We start from the raw sequence: 5,236 nt of genomic DNA, 5'->3' as shown, positions 1-5,236 counted from the left end.
AAGACATTTTTGGGGCTTTTTTAGCTTTTATTTTTGACAGGACAGCTGAAGATATGAAAGGGGAGAGAACGGGGGAATGACATGCAGCAAAGGGCCGCAGGTCGGAGTCAAGGAATAAACCTCTATATATGGACAGCCACTATACCAACTGAGCTATCTGGCGGTCCAAATGTAAACGCCTTTAACCTGCTAAATAACATATCAAATAACACACCCAGTATGCAAACATATCGTTTAAATTATGTATTATTATAAATGATTTGTTAGACTGTATGCATCTGCAGCACTGTACAAATAAGAGTCCCCTGGCTGGAAAAGTTATCTGAGGTTATTAGTGAATGTGGCAACAAGGTAACAAGGTTAAAACAAGTCTGTTTGGATTGAGATACTTTATATTAATAAGAGGAAAAGAGTCAAGCAATGCTAGCTGTCAACTTCATGGTGGCGTTATAGAAAAAGTATATGAATGTCTATACAAAAGTTCACAATAAACCATTCAATAGTTGTTGAGATATTTTAGTCTGGATCAAAGTGGTGGGCCGACCAGCTGATACATTGCCATTTCTAAAGCCACGCTACTATCATGGCAAACATTTTTAACTTTAAGGAAAACATTATTGTCTGCCATGGGCTGAGAAACCACTACAGCGGTCGAGTTTAAAAAATGTAAAATTATTTTATTCTTAAAAGTTAGATTTTTACCTTGAAAAAAGTAGTTTGACAGGAAAGTCTTTGCTCAAGGTCCACTAGCTTTTCCCGCATTTTTAATCACATTTTTAAATCCCAAATTTCTTAGCTAATGGAGTTTGGATGTAGGCTACTGTAGCTGTAGTTGTCCGCTAAAAGTGGACCAAGAGTTAGGCATTTTTTGGTAACATTTTAAACGATTAGACATACTGAATCTATGATCACTATAGAAAACAGAGCTATTGTTCCTTGTTCTTAAAATGAGACATTTTGACTATAAAAGTATTGCACAATGTGTTATGTGAATTCCTAAACTGCAGTTGTATAATATGTATCAGCTTTAAATGTTGCAGGTTTAACTTTAAATTTCCACAAACTTTGTTATAGAAAAACTCTCCAACTCTATTTAAACCTTCTCAAAACTGCATTGCAATCATGTACAGACGGTTTGCAAGAGCAATATTTTTTACTGTCTATAAGATTAAGTAAAAATGTGAAAGTCAACCATGTCATCCATTAGTCATAATCAATCATCCGTCCTCCCTATCTGCAGCCACCTCCTTCCTTATCAACACGACAGAAACAACATTAACTCTTTTTGTAAATACTGCATGGCATGGTAAGCGTAAGTACTCCCAGGCTACACCACGGTGGTGCCTGGTACTGAACATTAAGTCACGGTACTTTAGAGCGCGAGACAGTCTTTGTAAGGCCACAGACTGATATACAGGCATAGTTGTGGGAGTGGAGACTTGCGAGGAGTGGAAGACCTTTTCACAGGAGGTGATTAATGCAAACTGAGCTATTAAGGTCTATGGGAAGAGTACACTACACTGAATTTATTTCTGGGTTAAACCATTCCTTGCTCTCCTTGGAGAAGTTCACCGTGGCCCAAAGAACTTGCTGTGTTGTAGCACACAAAAGAATTGCAGGTAATATGAGAAATCCAGGATCCAATGTCCTATTTTTTAACCACACTGCAGTGGTGGAAAGTACCATAATAACACTACTCAAGTAACTATGTTTGAGTATCATTTTGAAGCACTTGTACTTATAATATTATACTTTCCACTTAATTTACCTGGCAGCTACTAGTAACTTCTCAGATCAAGATCTAAAATTTTAAAAAGTGATCATATATAAAACGTCCTGTCTAAATGTGCTTTTTCATCCACCAATTATGAACATTTTCAATTTGTGCATAAAGAATACCTGTGTAAAAACACCAGAATATAAAAAGATGGAAGATGACGTTTTTAAGGCTGGCTGAGGTGGAAACATTGGTGTGTTGATATAAACAAATGAGATAAAAGTGCAATGGCAACAGACTCCGTGAACAAATCATGACGTGGAGCATGTGACTTAAACGTCTACTGAAGCCTTCGCTCCACTGACGATTTCCTTTCATCATGTTTGCACATCGTTTTCGTTCAATTTAGGCTTTTTAAAATTGGGTTATGTTGTTGTGCCCTCTTCTCTTGCAGTGGCTCAATGGCACCTGAGTGTACAATTAAAGCCACCTGTTTATCTTGATGATCCCAACTCCACATTAACATAATGGCAGTTGATGGACTTTATGCATTTATTTGCCTTTTCTTTTGCCAATTTTCAAGAAATCTGATTAAAATTTGTGCAAAACTTAACATTGGTGTGCAGTTCTGCCAAAGAGAAGGGTAATTTTCTATCTAAACCTTTTAGATGGTTTAATTTAAATACTTGTTTGAGACTCAAAGAGGTGAAACTATCAAACTATTCACAAAAAAAGCAATGATTGGAGAAAAGTCCAATAAATTAATTCAAATTTCTGTAGCAAAACTTAGTTTTTTCTTTTTTCTGTCCCATCAATCATCTCCCGACTCCACAAATTAATGTTGTGGCTCTTTGAAGGGGATCAACCCATAGGTTGGGAACTGCTACTTAATTGCTCTACCTGAATATGAAGTGTCACATCGAGCAGTAACATCCTACTTAGCACTATATACTGGTATTTCAATATTTCATTTTTTCCGCAGAACCAGTATATAACTTGTAATGGAGTATTTTTACATCATGGTATTGTTACTTTCACTTGACATGATCCAAGTATTTCTTCCACCACTGCTATACTGGAAACTAAACATTGTAAACTCTACATTAAACAACACTCAAGCTGTTTCTTTGTCATTGCATATGTATTCTCACGCAATGACTTTCCATTTATACACTTATTTACTTAACAGTGATTATGTGAAGGACTGACCATAGAATTCCTTTTCCATGTAGGTGTGGTTCATTTCCCACCATTCAACTAATGTATTTTGTAACAGGAGACAGCGAGTTATTGTCCCCGCAAGGAGAGATAAGAGAAACGAGTTAATTTAGGAATTCAAGGAGGCATCCGCTATCACACTACATTACAGTGTCAGAAAAATAATGATATCCATAACAACATAATCTGAAAACATGCACGTCCTGGTTTAAATGTTTTAAGCGGTGACCCTGCTTAGCCCTGCTGTCCCCAGGCTTGAGAGGAGAGTTATGCAACAATGTATGCTGATGTATGAATTGTGCATTATTCATAGACTGACAAAGCAAGCCCACAATTTTGCTTCATTAAATAAAATGTGAAGTGAAAAGTGAAGATGTACGCTGGAGGCCAGTTTACAGGAAACAGTGACAGCAAATGAAAAAAAAAAGTCATGTGAAAGTAGTAGGGATGGTAGAAAGCTTTAAGCTGTATTATTGAATAAGATTGGTGGGTGACATGAAAGTCTTAAAAACATGAGTGACATTATTTGGCTGCCGTTTGTCAATATACTGTCCTGGAAATATAAGTCGATTAATAGGTCATTTTATTGACAGCTAAATAAATGGCAACAATTTTGATAATTGATTAAGCTATTTGTCCAGCAAAAACAGCATCTGGTTTCTGCTTCTCAAATGTGAGAATTTGCAGCTTCTCTCTGTTTTATATGATTGTGAACTGATTATTTTTTGAGCTTTTGGGCTGCTGGTTTTTTAAAGATGCTGTCTTGGGCTGTGGAAAATTGTGATAAACAATCATTAATGTAAATGATTGCTTGTTGAGTTTTTTCTCATGTTATTATTTTACCTTACTTCCATACTTAAAGTCCCATTAAGTACACAGCCGCATCGAAAGGAAGGAGTCACAAAGAGTCATAAAACAACAGACAAAATGATGTAAATAACAGAATAACCATATAATAGTAATGAAAATAGTCAAGTGGGGTCTTGATTGTTTATGTCTTAAATCAGCTTTCTGTGTTGGATAGTCCTTGTTAATATTCAAGGTAAAATGTAAGGAAAGATTGTTGTGTTATTGTAACTCTAACTTTAAGGGTCGGACAAATAAATTTGATATCACCCGAAGTTGACAAGACCTTGACCAGTGGACGTTGAGGATATGGAAAATGCGGTGAAACATGTTGTGCCAAACCTGTATGGCATCCGGTAAAGAAGTTGGGAGGTTTGCACATCCTCTGTGGTGTATTGTTTTCTACAGTTGCTCAACATCCTAAAGGCTGTAAAAGACTGTTACAATGGCAGTAAAAACCAGCATGCTGCCAAAACCCTCTGATTTTACCATAAACAAAAACATTTCCTGCGTATTCCACCAGTTTCCCCCAATTGTACTTATCCTGTCAATGAAAAGTAGAAAGTATCTAGAGAAAAATTAATGTGGTCCTGTCGCTTTGTTGTTTTTGTATTGTCCATGTGTGGAATAAACAAACAAAAACAATGAATGCACCTTATCACACAAATAAACTAAATTAGCTTTCCTTTAACCTTTCTGGATAAAAAAAAAAAAATACAAATAAAGTGCTGAAATAATACATCTTAATGAATAAAATCCGTATCATTTTAGATTTGTTTAAGGATTCATTTATAAAAGTGGGAATTGTTATCAAATTGTATTTATTCACTACTTCTGCACCGATAACATTAGGCATATCAACAAATACATCAACCTTTGCCTCAGTAAACTATACAGTAGATTTGGTTCTCCACATCCTTGTGTTTTTGTTTTTACCAAAGGGGCTGAGCTTTCCCAAGCCATCTTTGTGCAACCATTTAGAGAGCTGTTTGACTGACAAATTACACAGGTTGTTTTATATGTAATATTTATAAATCAGGATGCATTAGAAGGAAATCCTGAAGAGGAAAGAAAGGTTAAAACTCCTTTGCAAAGTTTCAGGCATTTCCTCACTGCAATTAATTAGATACTGTAGATAAGAGCACAGCAAAGATTAAAACAGTAGCCTACCTATCAACTAACTAGAGCACATTGTAGGCATGCAGGACATATTGTGCATGTGTTTTATCCAGGCAGAAATAAATCCACTTTTATCGGCCCAAGGATGACATCCTTTTTCGTTTTAGGTAGCTTTAATGTGAAGTAAAACCAATTGTATTTAGAGGTATATGTTTTGAGAACCTTTGGTGGTATTTCTTAGTTAAAAGCTTGAGTACTTAAATGGGAACAGCAGGCCCTAGTCGTCAGTTATAGAGTAAAAAGGCCTAAAAGGAAGTTTTTCCTCGCCACTGTTGC

This window comes from Etheostoma spectabile, chromosome 5 (assembly GCF_008692095.1).
Source record: "Etheostoma spectabile isolate EspeVRDwgs_2016 chromosome 5, UIUC_Espe_1.0, whole genome shotgun sequence".
Classification (NCBI taxonomy): Eukaryota; Metazoa; Chordata; class Actinopteri; order Perciformes; family Percidae; genus Etheostoma; species Etheostoma spectabile.
Note: the sequence above shows the minus strand (reverse complement) of the source record.